The following is a 23,070-nucleotide window of genomic DNA, read 5'->3' as shown; positions in this document are numbered from 1 at the left end:
ACTAAAAAGAAAAGAAAAACAAGAATGGGAGATTCCAAGTGGTTAAGTCTGTACAAATTCTGGTTACTCTGGACATACAATAAATGGCAAGGAAGCAGAAAGAAGACATATAAATAAAAGATTTGATCTTTCCAACTCATTTGTTCAACTGGCCCTCAGAAAAAATTCTTAGTTCTTAATAAGATCACCTAATTATGAACCCTCCACTTCTCCCTATCAATCTCCTGGTTTCATTTTTTTTTAATCCAGTTTAAATTTCACAGTTCATCAATATACTCACTCCTCACATTCAATTCAATGTTTCCCATGTCTCTTTCCTCTCTCACTCTCCTAGCAACTCAAACGAACCTTTATGACTACAATAGAGCAGTGGAATACTAAAGAAAATCACATATCCAGGGAGACTGGTTACTGTCATAAATTCACAATTAACAACCTCAACCACAGCAATATTACTCTAAAAGCTCCCTGTAGTGACTGGTTTTTTGTTTTTTTAACGTTGATTTTAGAGAGAAAGGGAGAATGGGAGGAAGGAGAGAGAGAAAAAGCGGATGAAAGGGAAGAAGGAGGAAGGAGGGGGAGGGGAGGGAAAGAGGGAAGGGAAGAAAGGGGAGGGAAGAAATGGGAGGGAAGAAGGGGGGAAGAAAGGGGAGGGAAAGAGGGGGAGGGGGAAAGAGGAGGAGGAGGAAAGGGAGGGAGAGAAGGGGGAGGGGGAAAGGAGAGGAGGAGGGAGAAACATCGATTTGTTATTCCACTTATTTACACACTCATTGGTTGATTTTTGTTTGTGCTCTGATTGGGGATCAAACCTACAGTCAGACGGTATTTATCTTCTTATTGTGCACCTGCACTACACTACAAGCCCCATGAAGGAAGAGATTATTAATTCAACTCAAACACCACTGAGAACCCACTACATGCAAGAAACTGTGAGACTTATAAAGAATAAGGCAAACTGACAAGGATCTTGTTCCCATGTAAATGTACATAATCTATTTAGGAAGAATGTATACACAACTATAATGCAAAGCAGACAATATGTCATGTAGTATTAGAACAAAGTGCTATGGAATCAAAAGAGAGATAAAATATAGAGAAAGTGATGAATAAGAAAGCCTTCATATAAGAAGATTATGGCTTGGAAGGAAAACAAAGAAAAAGCATTCAAAGCAGACCAAACAGACTTAATAAAAAGACTAAAAGAGAGAAAGTAAAGGGCGTATAGGGAGAGGAGGTTAGAAAGATCACTGCAGCCTGACCTGTGGTGGCACAGGTGTCAAACCGCAATGCTGAGGTTGTCAGTTTGAAACCACGACTTGCCTGGTCAAGGTACATGCAAGAAACAACTACCACAAATTGATAATACCCGTTTCTCCCCCTGCTTTTCTATCTTCTCTCTAAAATCAGTAAATATTTACAAATTAAATTAAAGATCATTGCAGCTAGACTTTGAAGGAACTGTACAGTAATGTTTGATGATGTTAGGAAACAGGAAACAATTTTCAGTGAGTGTGATACAGAACTTAACTTTACCCATTATAAAATGAAAGTTTTTTGTTTTTTTCTTTTGTTTTGTTTTGTTTTGTTTTTACAGAGACAGAGAGAGTCAGAGAGAGGGATAGACAGGAACAGACAGACAGGAACGGAGAGAGATGAGAAGCATCAGTTTTTCATTGCGGCTCCTTAGTTGTTCATTGATTGCTTTTTCATATGTGCCTTGACCACGGGCCTTCAGCAGACCAAGTGACTCCTTGCTCAAGCCAGCGACCTTGGGTCCAAACTGGTGAACTTTGCTCAAACCAGATGAGCCCGCGCTCAAGCTGACGACCTTGGGGTCTCAAACCTGGATCCTCCGCATCCCAGCCCGACGATCTATTCACTGGCCACCGCCTGGTCAAGTGAAAGTTTTTTTGTTTTTTTATTAAAAAATTTTTTTTTTATTTTAGTGAGAGGAGAGGAGATAGATACCCTGACGCGGATCCACCAGACAAGCCCACTAGGAGGCGATGCTCTGTCCTTTTGAGGCTGCTGCTCAGTTGCAACCAGAGCCATTTTTAGCACCTGAGGCGGAGGCCATAGAGCCATCCTCAGCACCCAAGGCCAACTGGCTTGAGTCAATCAAGCCATGGCTGCAGGAGGGGGAGAGAGAGAAAGAAGAGGGGTGGAAAAGCAGATGGTCGTTTCTCCTGTGTCCTGACGAGGAATCAAACCTGGGACATCCACACACTAGGCCAATGCTCTACCACTGAGCCAACCAGCCAGGGCCAGAAGTTTTTTGTTTTTTTTTTTACAGAGACAGAGAGAGAGTTAGAGAGAGGGATAGACAGGGACAGACAGACAGAAACAGAGATGAGAAGCATCAATCATTAGTTTTTCATTGCGCATTGCGATACCTTAGTTCAGGGGTCGGGAACCTATGGCTCACGAGCCAGATGTGGCTCTTTTGATGGCTGCAGACAAATATTTAATAAAAATAATAACGTTAAAAATATAAAACAGGGGCCCCCAAACTTTTTACACAGGGGGCCAGTTCACTGTCCCTCAGACCGTTGGAGGGCCAGACTATAAAAAAAAACTATGAACAAATCCCTATGCACACTGCACATATCTTATTTTAAAGTAAAAAAAAAAAAACAGGAACGAATACAATATTTGAAATAAAGAACAAGTAAATTTAAATCAACAAACTGACCAATATTTCAAGGGGAACTATGCTCCTCTCACTGACCACCAATGAAAGAGGTGCCCCTTCTAGAAGTGCAGCGGGGGCTGGATAAATGGCCTTAGGGGGCCGCATGCGGCCTGCGGGCCGTAGTTTGGGGACCCCTGATATAAAACATTCTCATGTATTACAATCAATTCATTTCCTACGGCTCATGTTCATGGTTGTGAGTGGCTGGAGCCAATCCAGCTGTCCTTCGGGACAACACCAAATTTTTACTGGATAATGCATAACGTACACAGGTTGTTGTATGGCTCTCACAGAATTATATTTTAAAATATGTGGTGTTCATGGCTCTCTCAGCCAAAAAGGTTCCCGACCCCTGCCTTAGTTGTTCATTGATTGCTTTCTCATATGTGCCTTGACCGCGAGCCTTCAGCAGACCGAGTAACCCCTTGCTCAAGCCAGCGACCTTGGGCCCAAGCTGGTGAGCTTTTGCTCAAACCAGATGAGCCCGCACTCAAGCTGGCAACCTCAGGGTCTCGAACCCGGGTCCTTGGCATCCCAGTCCGACGCTCTAGCCACTGCGCCACTGCCTGGTCAGGCCAGAAGTATTTTCAAGTAATTAAAAACTAATGCCCTTTCTAGGTCTAAATTCCAAATGATGGAGCTCATACAGATAACTAGATTTTTTTATTATTATTATTGATTTTAGAGAGAGAGAAAGGGAGAGAGATAGAAACAATGATCTGTTCCTATATGTGTGCTGACCAAGGATCAAAACTGCAACCTTTGCGACTCGGGATGAGATGCTCTACTCAACCCAGCTGTCTGGCTATGGATACAGACAACTAGTTTTAAAGTAAAAGGTGCTTGGTATGCATAATGGGGACTGGCCCTGGGTGAACTCTGAGCCCACGCCTCTTGAGAGAATGAGGGCCTGCTAGAAGCAGACAAGGAGCCACCTGAGCCTGGCTGCAGTGCAAGAAGGATAAAGGGCAGGGGACGGAGATGATAACAACACCAAAGCACCCAAAGCATCCTGTGGTCTGGGGTCTTCACCTGGTGGGAAGCCACTTAACTGATGGGTGAACCTTCAACATCCAGGGCCCAGGAGCCACAGCTTAAGGTCACCCTGGGTTTCCAAACCCCAGGCTCTCCTAGGCCAAGGTCTCCAAAGTGAGCACAGAAATTAAGAGGCGTCCCTTGGTTTATGAAGATCACATGTCTATCCATTCATTCACTTACTAACCATTCATTCATTCCACAAACACTGAGAGCCTACTTTGCTAGGCAATTGGAGGATATTAAAAAATAAACAAACGCATTTGAGGCCTGACAAAGAGTAAGTATACTTAGTGTTAGCTATTAGACACATACTGCGTATATATAAACAGATCCACTTTGGGGTCATTAGTTCAAGAAACAGCCACCTTTCTGACTACACAGTTTACCATCTGGTCTGGCCCTGCTTCTAGTTCACTGATTTAGAGCAAGTTAATTCTCTTTCCTAAGCATCTGGCTTCCTCACCTATGAATGAGACTAATAAAATATCGTAAGATTTCTGTGAGGATCCATTTAGATGAGTGTGTGAGTACACTGGCTACGCAAACCAGCCCTTGATGAAAATTAGCTACTGTGATTATTCTTCATAACCATTATCAACAAGCATGTACAGAGAGCCTAATATTACCAGACCCTGTGCTCAGCCACAGAGGGTCTTTTTAAAAAATAGGATGTCATGAAAAATTTAAGTCAGGGGTGATATTGTTCTAAAACAGTGATTTTCTACCTTTTTCATCTCATGGCACACATAAACTACTAAAATTTTGTGGCACATCAAAAAATGTCTTTTTTGCCTATCTGACAAAAAAATAGGTATAATGTTGATTCATTCACACCAGACAGCTACTATTTTTGCAGTTGTCATTTTTTTACTTGACAATCTAATGGAAAAGAGGTTAGTGCCCTGACTAAATAGTCAGGTATTGCTTGTTTTAAAAATTCTTGCAGTGAACTGGTTGAAAATCACTGTTCTAAAATAAAAAGCTAAAAAAGACAAAAAAATAAAGTAAAAGGTGCTCATTAAAAACACATTTGGGCCCTGGCCGGTTGGTTCAGCGGTAGAGCGTCGGCCTGACGTGCGGGGAATCGATTCCCGGCCAGGGCACACAGGAGAGGCGCCCATCTGCTTCTCCACCCCTCCCCCTCTCCTTCCTCTCTGTCTCTCTCTTCCCCTCCTGCAGCCGAGGCTCCATTGGAGCAAAGATGGCCCAGGCGCTGGGGATGGCTCCTTGGCCTCTGCCCCAGGTGCTAGAGTGGCTCTGGTAGCGGCAGAGCGACGCCCCGGAGGGGCAGAGCGTCGCCCATGGTGGGCGTGCCGGGTGGATCCCGGTAGGGCGCATGCGGGAGTCTGTCTGTCTCTCCCCGTTTCCAGCTTCAGGAAAAAAAACAACAAAAAAAAACCACGTTTGGCCTGACCAGGCGGTGGCGCAGGGGATAGAGTGTTGGATTGGGATGCCGAGGACCCAGGTTCGAGACCCCAAGGTCGCCAGCTTGAGCGTGGGCTCATCTGGTGTGAGCAAAAAGCTCACCAGCTTGGACCCAAGGTCGCGAGCAAGGGGTTACTCAGTCTGCTGAAAGCCCATGGTCAAGGCACATATGAGAAAGCAATCAATGAACAACTAAGGTGTTGCAACGAAAAACTGATGATTGATGCTTCTCATCTCTCTCTCTGTTTCTGTCTGTCTGTCCTTATCTATCCCTCTCTCTGACTCTCCCTGTGTCTCTGAAATAAATAAATAAATAAATAAATAAATAAACCACACATTTGATCTACCTGACTGGCTCGCTCAGTTGGTTAGAACATCACCCTGAAACAAGGTTGTGGGTTCGATTCCCAGTCGGGGCACACATAGGAAGCAACCAATGAATGCACAAATAAGTGGAAGAACAAATGAATGCTCTTCTCTCTCTCTCCCCCTCCACCCTCCACCCGTCTCTCTAAAGTATCAATTGATAAAAAATAAAATATAAAAAAAAAAAACAGCGGCCCTGGCCAGTTGGCTCAGCGGTAGAGCATCAGCCTGGCGTGCGGGGCACCCGGGTTCGATTCCCGGCCAGGGCACATAGGAGAGGCGCCCATTTGCTTCTCCACCCCCCCTTCCTCTTTGTCTCTCTCTTCCCCTCCCACAGCCAAGGCTCCATTGGAACAAAGATGGCCCAGGCGCTAGGGATGGCTCCTTGGCCTCTGCCCCAGGTGCTAGAGTGGCTCTGGTCGCAACAGAGCGACGCCCGGGAGGGGCAAAGCATGGCCCCCTGGTGGGCGTGCCGGGTGGATCCCGGTCAGGCGCATGCAGGAGTCTGTCTGACTGTCTCTCCCCGTTTCCAGCTTCAGAAAAAAAATAAAATAAAATAAAATAAAATAAATAATCTACTTACATGAGTTAAAAATAAATACCTATTAAAATAATCAATTTGCACCTATATATCACTTCAAACTCTTGAGTAATACACACACACACACACACACACACACCCCAAAGGGAGTATGAAATGGGGCTATGGGGGCAGGGAGCATGCAAGATATTTAATATTACACCTAGTCCAAATTTAAAAGTAAACTAATTACACACTTCCAAAAAGAAAAGCCAAGTATTTAGCACTATTCTCAAAAGTCAAGAGTCATATTTTTACTGGTATTAATTTATAACACTTTCATAAGCCTTTAAAGAATCTTACTGACAGGTGGTCATATATTCATTCAATAAGAATGTATTGATTAACAATCAAACCCCAGAGAGTCTATCCAGTGCTAGAGCACTATACACAAAATCACAGAATTTTAAAGATTGAGAGATTTATTAGAATAATAAATATAATTTTAAAGAATAACAAAGTGAGAGGGTAGGACCTCACCACACCAGATATTTATTACAAAGCTGCAGTAAATAAAGAGAGTATAGTACTGCCCTGGCTGGTAGCTCAGTTGGTCAGAGTGTTGTCTAATACACCAAGGTTGTGGATTTGATCCCCAGTCAGGGTACATGAAAGATTCAACCACTGAATGTATAAATGAATGAAATAAATCAATGTTTCTCTTTCTCTCTCTCTCTCCCCCATGCCCTTCCTCTTTCTCAAATCAATAAAAATTAGACAACAAAAAAGGACAATATACTACTGGCTCAGGGAAAAGCAAATAGAGCGTAAAAAACATATAGAAATATGATATATAACTTAAGATCCTCACTGATGATCAGTGAGAAATGAATGTTACTCAATAAATGATGTTGGCCTGATCTATGGTGGTGCAGTGGATAAAGCGCCCACCTGGAATGCTGAGGTCGCTACTTTGGAACCCTGGTCTTGCCTGGTGAAGGCACATACAAGAAGCAACTCTAAGTTGATGCTTCCTCCTCCTCCCCACTTTTCTCCCTCTCATTCCTCTTTCTAAAATCAACATATAAAATCTATAAATAAAGGTGTTGGTACCACTTATTTTTCTATATGAAAAAACTAAAATATTCATTATTTCATTATAGTTTTTAGACTAATTTAAATATTTCAGCATTAAAAAAAACTTTAAAGTCCAATACCATCATTTTATGAAAGAAGAGAAGTTAAAAACATTTAGTCATGCCTCACCTGTAGTGGTGCAGTGGATAAAGTGTTGACCTGGAATGCTGAGGTCGCTGGTTCAAAATCCTGGGCTTGCCTGGTTAGCAAGAAGCAACTACTACGAGTTGATGCTTCCCTGTTCCTCCCTCCCTTTCTCTCTCCTCTCTCTAAAATCAACAGATAACCTGACCTGTGGTGGCGCAGTGGATAAAGCGTCGACCTGGAAATGCTGAGGTCGCCGGTTTGAAACCCTGGGCTTGCCTGGTCAAGGCACATATGGGAGTTGATGCTTCTAGCTCCGCCCCCCCTTCTCTGTCTCTCTCTCTCCCTGTCTGTCTCTCTCTCTCCCTCTCTCTCTTCTCTAAAAAAATGAATGAATAAATAAATAAAAATTTTAAAAAATCAATAGATAAAAATCTTAAAAGAAATAAAAAGGATTTAGCCAAATCATAGAGTATATAGCAGCACAGGAATTAAACCCATATTTCACGATTTGTTAATTCAAGAATTTACATCCTCGGTGTGCTCTCCCTCCCAGGAGCACACCTCCACCTTTATCTTTCCCCTCTCCTTCCCCCACAGGCATGCATCTCCTAAACTGTTAGGGCCGCCACCGGCTCTCCACCAGGGAGCTGTGGGCAGCAGAGGTTCACCTTGGGCTGAATCCCAGAACCTGTCTCCAGGGCCCCCTTCATTCTGACTTCTCAGTGAGCCAAAGTATCTTTGCCTAGGCTCACCTGCTGCTTCTTCTAAGTGCTTCCTTGTTTCACTCTCCCCAGCTTTAATAAATGTACTTTTAAAATAAAAAAATAAAGAATTTATATTCTCTCATTCAAAATATACAAAACACTTCCCATCCACCCCAATTTTTTTGTTGTTGTTGATTTTTGTGATAGAGACAGAGTCAGAGAGAGGGACAGAGACAGAGACAGACAGGCAGCAGGAAGGGAGAGACATGAGAAGCATCAATTCTTCCTTGCGGCACCTTAGTTGTTCATTGATTACTTTCTCATATGTGCCTTGGCTGGGAGGCTACAGCAGACTGAGTAACCCCTTGCTCGAGCCAGCAACCTTGGGCTCAAGCTGGTGAGCTTTGCTCAAACCAGATGAGCCAGCACTCAAGCTGGTGACCTCAGGGTCTCAAACCTGGGTCCTTCACATCCCATTCTGACGCTCCATCCACTGCGCCACCACCTGGTCAGGCTCAACCCCAACTTCTTTACATCACCTCTGATATCAACAATGACACCAAACCAGAAGTGGAGGAAGTCACAAAAGGTGTGGTGAAGGAAAAAGCCAATACTTCCATTTCTTTCCATTCCCAAATCTTCTTTCAAAGAAATTGGCAAAATATCTAGCCTTCCCTCAAAGATTAATCTTACTTCAACCCAAACTAATGACAAAGATGAGTTCCATGGTTTCAGTATGCAGGGAATCCGGAAAAAAAAGAAAAGAATTTTAAGAACTGTGATTCTGTGTCAACACATCATAAATATCTATGAATATCAAGTATTTAGGCAGTGCTGTTAGGCCCAACATTTTTCAGACACAAAATTCATCAACCTTAAATCTAACTCAGTCTGATTCCAGACAATGTTAAACATTTACACTTAGAGATTTTCACAAAGACCAGTTAAACAAACACTGCTGACTGTCTGAAAGTACGGTAACTTCTCCAACTCCACCACTCAATTAAGGTAAAGAAAGAAATGACATCTTTTCTAGGAAAGCACTCAGTATCAGGTTACTAGGGTTGTCCACCATCTGTTAATTCAGATAAAACTGTCCTTCTATAAATCAACCCCCTAGGATACATTACAGAAGTACTGATAGTAACAGGAAAGAAACTGGTAGAGAGCCTATTTGCAAACTTAGAAATCTCAACTTAAACTTTGGCTAACACAACCACATAACAATATGCTCTATCAAGAATGCAAAATTGGCCTGACCTGTGGTGGTGCGGTGGATAAAGTGTTGACCTGGAATGCTGAGGTCACTGGTTCGAAACCCTGGGCTTGCCGAGTCAAGGCACATAGAGCAAGCAATCAATGAACAACTAAAGTGAAGCAACTATGAGTTGATACTTCTCTTTCCCCCTCTTCTCTCTCTGTAAAATCAATAAATAAATCTTTAAAAAATACAATTAGCCTGTGACCCAACATTTTCACTTCTAAGTAGTCAAAAGAAATGAAATATGGTCACAAAAAGAACTGTACAAGAGCCTGACCAGGCAGTGGCACAGTGGATGAGAGCGTCGGACTGGGATGCGGAGGACCCAGGCTCGAGACCCCGAGGTCACCAGCTTGAGCGTGGGCTCATCTGGTTTGAGCAAAAGCTTACCAGCTTGGACCTAAGGTCGCTGGCTTGAGCAAGGGGTTACTTGGTCTGCTGAAGGCCCACGTCAAGGCACATATGAGAAAGCAATCAATGAACAACTAAGGTGTCACAATGAAAAACTGATGATTGATGCTTCTCATCTCTCTCTGTTCCTGTCTGTTCCTATCTATCCCTCTGTGACTCTCTCTCTCTGTCTTTGTAAAAAAAAAGAAAAGAAAGAAAAAAGAACTGTACAAGAATATTTATAGCACCCTTATTCATAATAGGCAAAAAACAAAAATAATGCAAATATATACCAACAGAATTGAAAAACAAAATCTGGTATATCTATAAAATAGAATACTAGGCCACCTAGAAAGTGATCTGTTGTTTATAATAATGATGTAAATTTATTATTTAATGAAAATGTCTTATTTTTATGAAATTCTGTCTCATTTTAAAATACACTTAGTTGAAGATAATTTTTATCCTAAAAACAATCTTATTTTTTGTTTAGTAACTCACTTGAGTTTTCTTGCCACCATCAAACTTTTGAGGAATTTTTTTTTTTTGAGGAATTTTTTAACTGCTGCTTTTAAGACAAATCCCAGGGTTTTATTAAATGATACTCCTATAGAAACTCTTAAATATATTTGTATATATATATCTTTTTTTATGCATTCTTGGTGTATGTTTATCCTGAGTAAAATGCTTTCTCCAGAAACTACCCACATATAGAAAAAGGACTAGCTTATAATGGCTACTATGATGATATGATGAAAGCCATGTCTTAAGGAGATACAATTTGGACTTGAAGTAAAATGAATACTTAAACTGTTCCCTTAATAAAAAATAATAATAATAATATAAGCATATAAAACAAAGTGAATCTAAAAAGCATGTTAAGCAAAAGAATTCAAGATAAAAAGGATATAGTAGAGCCACTTCTTTATCCATGGTTTTGCTTTCCATGGTTTCAGTTACTTATGGTCAGTCACATTGCAAAAATATTAAAATTTCCCAACCATTGACATCGTCTGCTCTTGACATCCAATCATCGGCATTGTCATGGCTTAATGCTCCAGGATAATCCAAAAGAGGATGATCCTTCTATGAAAATTAATAAAGCGAAACCTCACTACTACTGATGTAATGGGTCTTAGTAGTAATTAAAGTCTTAGTAGACTTTAATATAAGTCTACTCCAGGGAAACCTCCTGACTCTAATGTCCGGGGGCCAGAAGGAGGAGCTATAATATAGTTCCACTAGGGGTTCATTGCAGGAAGAACTGTCAATTACAGACCCCAACAGGAAAGAATCACCAGTTACACATCCATATAGGAAAGGTGTACAGTGCAATCTCCCACAAAAAATTGAATACCCCAGCAACTCAACCAATGAGAAAGCCTCATAACCCTGAACTACTGCTTTTATCCAATGAAATTTCATTCAAAACAATCCCTCCCAATTTTCTCCTTTTTCTCAATAAAATAATGGTCTTCTCCTTTGTTTGATGGCTTTTGCTATAGTTTTCTTGTCCTGAATTCCAATTTTTTGCTGTACCCAAATAAACCCATTTTTGCTGGTAAAATACGGTTTTACTCCTAAGGTCAATATGATGTATAGTCAGAAGGTCAATAGTTTCCTCAAGCTCCATCACAATGACTTCGTCATTCACCTCAGTTCATCTCCTATAGGCATTTTATCACCTCACATCAACATAAGAAAGATGAGTACAGTATGATAACATACTTTCAGAGAGATCACATTCACATAACTTATTATAGTATATTGTTATAATTGTTCTATTTTATTACTTTATCAATCTCACATCATCACAAGAAAAGTAAACAGTACAGTAAGATATTTTGAGAGAGATACCACATTCATATAACTTTTATTAAAATATATTGTCATAGTTTTTCTACTTTATTACTGTTGTTAATCTTTTACTATGTCAACATTATAAATTAACTTTATTATAGGTGTATATATATATAAATCATATATATATACATATATATATATGAAAAAAAAACAGTACAGAAAGAGTTTGGTACTATCCCCTGGGAATTTTAAAACATATCCCCCACAGATATGCAGAGACTATACTGTACATATTATTCCATTTATATGAAATTCAAAGACAAAATTAGAAAGTAGTTGCAGGTAGGGAGGGCAAAGCTAAACTGAAAGGGACATACAACTTTTTGCTGATCATTTATATGTAAAGTCACAGCTTTGAATATAATCTATCCCTAGTTCCATATAAAAATTAACATCAACTCAAAATAAAAATAAAAAAACAGCCTGACCTGTGGTGGCACAGTGGATAAAGCGTCGACCTGGAAATGCTGAGGTTGCCGGTTTGAAACCCTGGGCTTGCCTGGTCAAGGCACATATGGGAGTTGATGCTTCCAGCTCCTCCCCCCTTCTCTCTCTCTGTCTCTCCTCTCTCTCTCTCTCTCTCTCTCTCTCTCTCCCCCTCTCCTCTCCTCTCTAAAATGAATAAATAAAAATATAAAAAAATAAAAATAAATAAAAAATAAAATAAAAAAACAAAAAAGAACAGAAACCTAACTTCACAAAAAGGAAACACTTACCATATTTTAAATCAAATAAATACAAATTCCAGAAACCAGTTACTATTTTCTCCCTATCAAATTAGCAAATTTTTTTTTTTTTAGAAATTTGCCTTCACTTCTAGACTCTTGAGAGTGGGAATATGTGACTTCTTTTAATTATTTATTTATTTATTTATTCATTTTTTTAGAGGGGGGAGAGAGAGAGAGAGAGAGAAGGGGGTTAGAGCAGGAAGCTTCAACTCCCATATGTGCCTTGTCCGGGCAAGCCCAGGGTTTTGAACTGGCAACTTCAGCATTCCAGGTCAAGGCTTTATCCACTGCGCCACCACAGGTCAGGCAGCAAATATTTTTAAATGATAACACTGCTGGCAAGATATATATCTCAATCACACACCTTGCAAATGGGAATGTAAATTGGTACACACTTTCTAGAAATCAATTGTGCAATGTTTTGCTCTCTTGAGAGCCCTAAGAAATGTACACCTTGACTTGATAAGTTCCAGTTATAGGAATCTAAAAAATATAGAAATGTATGCCTGACCAGGTGATGGCACAGTGGATAGAGAGCCAACTTGGTATGCTGAGCACCCAGGTTCGAAACGCCGAGGTTGCTGACTTGAGCGCGGGCTCACCAGCTGGATCATAGACAGGACCCATGATCACTGGTTTGAGTCCAGAGGTCGCTGGTTTGAAGCCCACAGTCACTGGCTTGAGTCCCCCAGTCAAGGCACGTATGAGAAAGCAATCAATGAACAACTAAACTGCCACAACTGTGAGTTGATGCTTCTCATTTTTCTCCCTTCCTGTCCATCTCTGTCTCTCTCCCTCTCTCTCACTGAAATATATATAATATAAATCTGTGTCTAGCAATATTCACTAGAGTTTTTATATTAATTGGAAATTTACAAATCTAAATATGAACACTATGAAAATTGGTTGCATAAATGAAGATATAGCCTGACCAGGCAGTGGTGCAGTGGATAGTGTCGGACTGGGATGTGGAAGGACCCAGGTTCGAGACCCCAAGGTCGCCAGCTTGAGCACGGGCTCATCTTGTTTGAGCAAAGCTCACCAGCTTGGATCCAAGGTCACTGGCTCGAGTAAGAGGTTACTTAGTCTACTGTAGCCCCAAGGTCAAGGCATATATGAGAAAGCAATCAATGAACAACTAAGGTGTCACAAGGAAAAACTAATGATTGATGCTTCTCATCTCTCTCCGTTCCTGTCTGTCTGTCCCTATCTATCCCTCTCTCTCTCTCTCTGTAAAACAAAAACACACAAAAAACCATAAATGAAGATATAGCCATTAATGTTTTTCAGCTGTTTTAAACTTTTCAAATTAACTGTAATGATATTAGAATGCATCTTTTCGAAAAAGAGCAGACTCCAAAATTATTATATATATACAGTAAAGTATGCATGAGGAAAAAAATAGTAAATATTGATGTAATTTTTTTAAAAAAAATAATAATTAGGGGCCAACATCATGTAAACTATAGTTATAGCTCTTAAGTATCTAGGATTCATAGTAAGAACACAAGTGATACCCCTCACTCACTAGGTCTACTGGAGGGGGAGAAAAAGAGAAAAAAATAATAAGAACATTCATTAAAGGAACACACTGTTAAATAATTACAGACAGAGGAAGAGCCAACTTATCAAATGAAGTCAGAGTCTTTCAGGGCATGGTAACAGATCTATAACAAGAAAGTTACAGAAGTCAGTACAATGCAAATATACACCAATCATGTTTAATTTGAGCAAGAGAAAATATTGAGATGATTTAGTGATTTTCCACAGGACTGAACTCCGCTCTTTCATAAAGAAACAAAAGAAGAAGGGAAAGGCACAGCAAGAAGTCAAGCCAGAAACCTGATTTCCCAGGAAATTAGTTCTTACTTGGCAAAGTACTGGCCTCAGAGTCACAAGGCACAGAACTCTACAGAGATGAGAAATATAAATTCAAATACTCTGAAAGATACATACTTCTCCCTTTGCTCTTAAGACCTCCAAACGAGAATAATTAATGCCTATTAAAACATATGGAAAGTTGAAAGCCTCATTTAGTTAACTGTTCTACAAAGAGAATAAGTTTTTTTCAAAATGCTAAGTTTCCCAAGTTGTAAAATAACTATTTTTATAATTTTTTAAATGAAAAGTAAAATACCATGCTATTTATAACTTTCAACTAGGATTACATGGAATAACTTTGATATTAATGGTATTAATTCTGGATTTTAAATTTAACAAGGTTAGGCCCTGGCCAGTTGGCTCGGTGGTAGAGCGTCGGCCTGGCGTGCAGAAGTCCCAGGTTCAATTCCCGGCCAGGGCACACAGGAGAAGCGCCCATCTGCTTCTCCAACCCTCCCCCTCTCCTTCCTCTCTGTCTCTCTCTTCCCCTCCCGCAGCCGAGGCTCCATTGGAGCGAAGATGGCCCGGGCGCAGGAGATGGCTCCTTGGCCTCTGCCCCAGGCGCTGGAGTGGCTCTGGTCACACCAGAGCGACCCCCCGGAGGGCAGAGCATCGCCCCTGGTGGGCGTGCCGGGTGGATCCCGGTTGGGCGCATGTGGGAGTCTGTCTGACTGTCTCTCCCCGTTTCCAGCTTCAAAAAAAAAAATAAAGCCTGACCTGTGGTGGCGCAGTGGATAAAGCGTCGACCTGGAAATGCTGAGGTCGCCGGTTCGAAACCCTGGGCTCGCCTGGTCAAGGCACATATGGGAGTTGATGTTTCCAGTTACTCCGCCTTCTATCTCTCTGTCTCTACTCTCTCTCTCTCTCTCTCTCTCTCTCTCTCTCTCTCTCTCTGTCTCTCCCTCTCCTCTCTAAAATAAATAAAAAATAAATTAAAAAAAATAAAAATAAAAATTTTTTTTTTAAATTTAACAAGGTTAATAAAAATCCTTAAAATTTTTCTCCATAATTTTTTTTATTCATTTTAGAGAGGAGAGGGAGAGACAGAGAGAGAGAGAGAGGAGAGACAGAGAGAGAGAAGGGGGGGAGGAGCTGGAAGCATCAACTCCCATATGTGCCTTGACCAGGCAAGCCCAGGGTTTCGAACCGGCGACCTCAGCATTTCCAGGTCGACGCTTTATCCACTGCGCCACCACAGGTCAGGCCTCCATAATGTTTTTATATAGAACATTTCCTTGATTTCAAATTCAAAAAGTTGAATTTCCAATTAAAAAATAAATTTCCAATTAAAAAAATAAAGCATTGGCCCTGGCCAGTTAGCTCAGTCATTAAAGCATCATTCTGAAACACCAAGGTTGCAGGTTTGATCCCCTGGCCAGGATAATACGGGAAGCAACCAATAAATGCACAACTAAGTGGAACACTAATGAATGATTCCTTCTCTTCCTCTCTATCTTCCTCTGTCTCTCTAAAATCAATTAAAAAAATAAAATAAAATAAAAAATAAAGCCTTAATATGTGAGCTTCCTTTAGAAAAAGATTACATGATATAATCAAAAAGAATCTTAATATAAAAAGGTAATAAGGTAGGCAAGTTATAAAGGGGGGGACATAGTGAAGAAGAGAGAGAGAAAAAAGAGGGGGTATAATAGAAGCTTTTCTTCAAATCACCTGTTTAAAAACCTGACCCTGCTTTCCATTAAATGGTCCAGCATTGAAGCTACTAGGGAACTGTGGACACAAGGTTGCCAAGTATGCAGAAAAATGGCAGTTGAATTTCATTTAATGTTCAAGTGTAAAGTAATGTAAGAATGAAATTATACAACTGAATATTTAAATCAGAGGGTTCATTTATTCTAAAATGCCTGCCTCAACACCATGACCCCAAGAGCCACCCAATACCAAAAGGCCAATAAATTGCTACTTGAAAGAATTAGTAACAAAGACGAAAAGGTTATTAATTTTGTGACAAACAAATCAACAATAGGTAACGGTCTCAACAAATGGTGCTGGGACAACTAGATATCCATATTCAAAAAATTAAGTTGGGTCCCTTTTCTCCATGCCATGCACAAAAATTAACCCAAAATGGATCATAGACCTAAATGTAAGAACTAATACTACAAAATTATTAGAAGAAAATATAAGCATTAATATTTATGACCCTGAATTAAGAGGTAGTTTCTCAGATATAATACCAAAAGCATAAGCAAAAACAAGTTGGACTTCATCAAAATGAAAAGCTTTTGTGCTTCAAAGGACACCATGAGGAAAGTGAAAACACAACCCACATAGGCCCTGGCCGGATGGCTCAGTGGTAGAGCATCGGCCTACCGTGCGGAGGACCCGGGTTCAATTCCCGGCCAGGGCACACAGGAGAAGCGCCCATTTGCTTCTCCACCCCTCCGCCGCACCTTCCTCTCTGTCTCTCTCTTCCCCTCCCGCAGCCAAGGCTCCATTGGAGCAAAGATGGCCCGGGCGCTGGGGATGGCTCTGTGGCCTCTGCCTCAGGCGCTAGAGTGGCTCTGGTCGCAACATGGCGACGCCCAGGATGGGCAGAGCATCGCCCCCTGGTTGGGCAGAGCGTCGCCCCCTGGTGGGCGTGCCGGGTGGATCCCGGTTGGGCGCATGCGGGAGTCTGTCTGACTGTCTCTCCCTGTTTCCAGCTTCAGAAAAATGCAAAAAACAAACAAACAAAAAAAACACACACAACCCACATACTGGAAAAAAAATGTATATGCAAATAATCATTTATGATAAGGAATTTGTATCTACAATACAGAAATATTTTTTATAACTCATAATTCAATAACATAAATATTCCTTTTTTTTTTACATTATTTATTTGAGAGAGGCAGAGAGAGAGAGAGGCAGGAACATCGAGCTGCTGCTGTTTTGCCCTGACTGGGGAATCGAACCAGCAAGCTCCTTGCCCTGGGATGATGCTTCAACCAACCAGCTAGGTCCAATATCCCCCATTTTAAAAATGGAAAAAGTATCTGAATAGATATTTCTCCAAAGAAGATATACAAATGGCTAATAAACCAATGAAATAATTCTCTACATCATTAGCTGACAGAAAAATGCAAAAGAACACCACAATGAATTATCACATCACATCTTAACTGCAATGGCTATAATTGAAAGACAGATATAATAACAAGTGGTAGTGAGAACAGAAAAATTAGAATTCCCATTCCCATTGCTGGTGGGAATATAAATTGGTAAAGCTACTTTGGAAAACTGAGTTACCATATGACCCAGCAATTCCACTACTACATATATAGCTAAGAGAAAAAAAACACATGTCCAAACAGAAACTTCTACATGAATGCTCATAGCAGCTTTATTTCAACAGCCAGAAACTAGAAACAACCCAATGCCTATCAACAGGAGAATAGATTTCAACAACTGTTATCCATATACTCGAATACTACTCAGCAATCCAAAGGAATATATTACTGATACACAAAATAACATAGACACATCTTGAATTAATTAGGCTGAGTGGAAGAAGCCAGCCTCTCAAAATACACCATATAATTATTTTTATATAAAATTCTAGAAAGTGCAAATTAATTCATAATAACCGCAGATTAGTAGTTACCTCTGGGGGTGGAAATAGAGATGGAATACCTAGGGGCACAAGGAAACTTTTGTAGTAGTATGTTCACTATCCTGACTGTGATGTACAAATAGGTAAAAACTCATCAAATTGTATACTTTAAATATGAGCAATTTCATTGTATGTCAATTCTACCTGAATAAAGCTGTTTAAAAAGAAAAAAAGAAAGCCCTGGCCGGTTGGCTCAGTGGTAGAGTGTTGGCCTGGCATGCAAGAGTCCCGGGTTCGATTCCCGGCCAGGGCACACAGGAGAAGCGCCCATCTGCTTCTCCACCCCTCCCCCTCTCCTTCCTCTCTGTCTCTCTCTTCCCCTCCTGCAGCCAAGGCTCCATTGGAGCAGAGTTGGCCCAGGCGCTGAGGATGGCTGCATGGCCTCTGCCTCAGGTGCTAGAATGGCTCTGGTTGCAACAGAGCAACACCCCAGATGGGCAGAGCATCGCCCCCTGGTGGGCATGCTGGGTGGATCCTGGTTGGGTGTATGCGGGAGTCTGTCTGACTGCCTCCCCATTTCCAACTTCAGAAAAGAAAAAAAAAATACACACAAAAAAAGAATTCATATACCATACTCAGGGAACAGAAGTATACTAATATTTCTGATATGGCACATCTGAATAAGAAAAAGATTAAGAAGTATGCTGAAAGCTTTTAAGTATGATGAACCTTTTTAAAAGTCAAAATAGGGCCCTGGCTGGTTTGCTCAGTGGTAGAGCGTCGGCCTGGCGTGCAGGAGTCCCGGGTTCAATTCCTGGCCAGGGCACACAGGAGAAGCGCCCATCTGTTTCTCCACCCCTCCCCCTCTTCTTCCTCTCTGTCTCTCTCTTCCCCTCCTGCAGCCCAGGCTCCATTGGAGCAAAGTTGGTCCGGGTGCTGGGGGTGGCTCCATGGCCTCTGCCTCAGGCGCTAGAATGGCTCTGGTTGCAACAGAGCAATGCCCCAGATGGGCAGAGCATCGCCCCCTGGTGGGCATGCCGGGTGGATCCCGGTCAGGCGCATGCAGGAGTATGTCTGACTGCCTCCCCGTTTCCAACTTCAGAAAAATACAAAAAAAAAAAAAAAAAAGTCAAAATAGTAACTGATCCCAACATGGTAACAGCTTAACTTAATTTTCAGCATCCATTGATGTAGCAAATAGTCAAAACAACTAAAGCTACTATGAACTCACTCTAGCCTTTAAAATAAAGATTTCTAAACTTTATCTTAACATTTATATATATAAAGTCTACCAGAAAGTTCTGTCCATTTCTATCACAAAAAGTTTCGACATGTAAGCACATGTTTATTTGGCGCATGTGTGCCTCTGTATTTGTATCACTTAATGTATACATACTGACATAGCAAATTAACTAAAACAAAGTTGATTCACGTTAGTCTTATGTGTGAAGCCATAGTGTACCCATGGCTACTGATAAAGTTCATTTACACCACTGTAATTTTTACGAATTTCAACAAGGAAGAAATGCTACAGAAGCATGTCTGTTGCATCCACCATATTCTCTGGACTTAGCACCCTCCAACTATCACTTGTTTTTGTCCTTACAAAATTTTTTTTATTTATTTTTTATTTTTTTATTTTATTTTATTTTTTTCCTGAAGCTGGAAACGGGGAGGCAGTCAGACTCCCGCATGCGCCCAACTAGGATCCACCCGGCACGCCCACTAGGGGGCGATGCTCTGCCCATCCAGGGCGTCGCTCTGTCGTGACCAGAGCCATTCTAGCACCTGAGGCAGAGACCATGGAGCCACCCCCAGCGCCCAGGCCATCCTCTGCTCCAATGGAGCCTCGGCTGCGGGAGGGGAAGAGAGAGACAGAGAGGAAGGAGAGGGGGAGGGGTGGAGAAGCAGATGGGTGCCTCTCCTGTGTGCCCTGGCCAGGAATCAAACCCGGGACTTCCGCATGCCAGGCCGACGCTCTACCACCAAGCCAACCGCCAGGGCCCTTACAAAATTTTTTGAAGGGCAAAAAATTAAAAAATGAAGAAGATATCAAACAAGCACAAGTTCAATTTTTCGCATCAAAAGATAAAACATTTTTCAAAAATGGGATATACAAATTGCCCTCACGCTGGCAAGAAATCATTAATAATAATGGCAATTATATTATTTAATAAAGTTTATTGACGGTAAGAAAAATTTGTATTTTGTTTTATTCCAAAAACAAACAGAACTTTCCGGTAGACCTTCCTTTATATATATCTATATATATATATCAATATATATATAGATATAGAGATATAGATAAAGAGAGAGAGAGAGGGAGTATATAATATATATCCTTCACATATATGTATATACTTACGTACAAAAATTCTAAATACAGGGGTCCTCGGGTTACGACAGTCTGACATAGGACATTTTGAGTTTACAACGCTCATTCCCGTAAAAACTTAAACTGGTTTGGTTGTGTGGTGGAAGAATACGCAGTAACACAGCACATGAACGAGGAAGTTGGCATCCCCCAGTACGCTTACCTACATCATTCTAGACTGTTAAAAGCACAAATGTTCCATTTGTGTTAGGTTAGGGCAAGGGTCGGGAACCTTTTTGGCTGAGAGAGCCATGAACACCACATATTTTAAAATGTAATTCCGTGAGAGCCATACAATATGTTTAACACTAAATACAAATAAATGTGTGCATTTTATGTAAGACCAACACTTTTAAAGTACAGTAAGTCTCTGAATTCTTTTTAATAACGTTGTTATACTGTTGCTAACCAATGATGAATAAAATACTTCTTACCATTAATGTGACTTCTGGTGCTGCATGGTTTTGCTGATGGCTTTGTAGTCTGTTTGAAACGTGGTGAGGTTAAGCTTCATGCAGGTGTTGAGACTTCCATCCGTTAAATGTGATTGTAGGTTGGTCTTAATGTTCTTTAGATGTGAGAAAGACTGCTCACATGCATACGTAGAGCCAAACATTGTCAGTACAGCAATACTCACATGCTGCAGTGTGTGGTATGTGATGGGAAGAGTGTTCCAAGTTTTGACAATCAGCTGATCCGCGGGTTAAAGTTTTTTCATTTCTCCCCACTTGTGTTTGCTCGTCAACTCTACTTGCTGTCGTGAAAGTCTTTCCAAATCTTCGTTCAGTGACTTGAACTTATTCACCCATATGTCTGAGGTCTTCAGGTCAGCAGCTTGTAGCTCAAAATCTCTGATGGAGACACCGGGGATATAACTCACATCGGCGCTGTCCACTGCACACTCGTGTGGATGGGTGATGAAATTAAAAAGATGAGTGCGCTCATGAAATTCTCCAAAGTGCGCTTTGAATGACTGCAGGAGATTAGATGTGAAGCCCGCTAGCTGCTGGAGATGAAGATGTTGAGCAGGGTCACTTGCTGTGCATGCATCTTGAAACTCTCCCAGTTTTTCAAAGTGTAGTAAACAACCTGTTTCAACATCAGTGATGAAGAGTTACAGCTTGTTTTCAAATGCAAACACTGCTTGTTGAAGGGTAAGACTGTATTTCCAACACCTTGCATTTTCACATTGAGCTGGTTCAAATGTTCAGTCATGTCCACGAGAAAGTAGAACTTCAGGAGCCACTCAGTGTTAGCTAACTCAGGATGCTTGACGTTTTTCATTTCAAGAAAAATCCGGATTTCGCTCAGACAAGCCACAAAACGGCTGAGCACCTTCCCTCTTAACAACCAACGCACATTGCTGTGCAGAAGCAGACCAGGATAATTATTCCCAACTTCATCCAGCAGTGTTTTAAACTGGTGATCATTTAAAGCTCAGGCAACAATAAAGTTGACCACTGGAATGACCACCTCGCCAAGCTGCTCACCACACATCTGAGCACAAAGCGCCTCCTGATGTAGGATGCAGTAAAAACTTAGGATGGGCCCTGGCCGGTTGGCTCAGCGGTAGAGCGTCGGCCTGGCGTGCAGGGGGACCCGGGTTCGATTCCCGCCCAGGGCACATAGGAGAAGCGCCCATTTGCTTCTCCACCCCCCCCCCCCTCCTTCCTCTCTGTCTCTCTCTTCCCCTCCCGCAGCCAAGGCTCCATTGGAGCAAAGATGGCCCGGGCGCTGGGGATGGCTCCTTGGCCTCTGCCCCAGGCGCTAGAGTGGCTCTGGTCGCAAAAGATCGACACCCCGGAGGGTCAGAGCGTCGCCCCTGGTGGGAGTGCCGGGGGGATCCCAGAAGGGTGCATGCGGGAGTCTGTCTGACTGTCTCTCCCCATTTCCAGCTTCAGAAAAAGAAAAAAAAAAAAAAAAAAAAAACTTAGGATGGATCACTTTTCATGTTCACAAAGAAGCCTTACGAACGCTCCGTTTTTCCCCACCATGCACAGAGCACCATCAGTACACACCGAAATAAGTTTATCCATTGGTAGATATTTTTCTTTAGCGAACTCAGTGAAAGACTTGAATAAATCCTCCCCTCTTGTTGTCTCTTTCATAGGCAAAACAGCAAGACTTTCCTCACATAGTGTGCCACCAACAGCATACCTTGCAATAACGCTGAGCTGGGATAAATGGCTTATATCTGTTGACTCATCCAAAGCGAGAGAAAAGAATGGTGCTGCATTTATGTCCTTCACTTGTGTTGCCTCAATTTGATTTGCCATCATGATGGTACGATCGTGAACAGTTCTTGCCAACAGAGGCATGTCTTTTATTCGTTTGATTATCTTGTCTTTATCCAAAAAGTAGTCAAAAAGTTCATTGGCAACATCAACCATGAATGTTTGGACATACTCCCCATCTGTGAATGGCTTTCCGTTTCTCACAATTGCTAAAGCACCAGCAAACCTAGCCGAATTCCAGTCACCTTGTTGGGTCCAAACACGAAGTTGCTGCTGACTAGCTTGCACTCTGCACATTAGCTCTTGACATGCTTTCTTCCTGCTGTCCCCTGCTGGATATGTCGATGCAAATGTAGTATGGCGTGTGTTGAAGTGCTGCTTTATATCTATTTCATCGATGCAATTTTATCATTGCATATTAAACACACCGCAGAACCTGCTCTCTCCACAAAGGCGAATTCCTCTGTCCATTCCTGCTGAAAAGTGTAATACTCCTCATCTTTTTCTTTTAGCCATCTTCTTCGTCAAAAGGGTTTTTGTCTGACCAGGCGGTGGCACAGTGGATAGAGCGTCGGACTGGAATGCAGAGGACCCAGGTTCAAGATCCCGAGGTCGCCAACTTGAGCACGGGCTCATCTGGTTTGAGCTAAAGCTCACTAGCTTAGACCCAAGGTCGCTGGCTCAGGCAAGGGGTTACTCGGACTGCTGAAGGCCCATGGTCAAGGTACATATGAGAAAGCAATCAATGAACAACTAAGGTGTCACAATGCAAAACAAAAAACTAATGATTGATGCTTTTCATCTCTCTCTGTTC

At 41.6% G+C, this 23,070-nt stretch overlaps 1 protein-coding gene and 1 non-coding gene across 9 annotated transcripts in view; one reads left to right on the top strand and one right to left on the bottom strand.

Annotated features, from left to right (window-relative positions):
- NUMB (NUMB endocytic adaptor protein) overlaps positions 1-23,070 on the bottom strand; it is a 193,748-nt gene that overhangs the window by 160,215 nt on the left and 10,463 nt on the right. The gene's annotated exons all lie outside the window — the stretch shown is intronic.
- Positions 16,388-16,463, top strand: TRNAG-ACC (transfer RNA glycine (anticodon ACC)). Its single transcript has one exon. It is a non-coding gene; the product is annotated as a tRNA-Gly (tRNA).

Source organism: Saccopteryx bilineata, chromosome 4 (genome assembly GCF_036850765.1).
Source record: "Saccopteryx bilineata isolate mSacBil1 chromosome 4, mSacBil1_pri_phased_curated, whole genome shotgun sequence".
NCBI classification, from domain to species: Eukaryota; Metazoa; Chordata; class Mammalia; order Chiroptera; family Emballonuridae; genus Saccopteryx; species Saccopteryx bilineata.
This window is presented reverse-complemented; position numbering and strand designations above follow the sequence as displayed.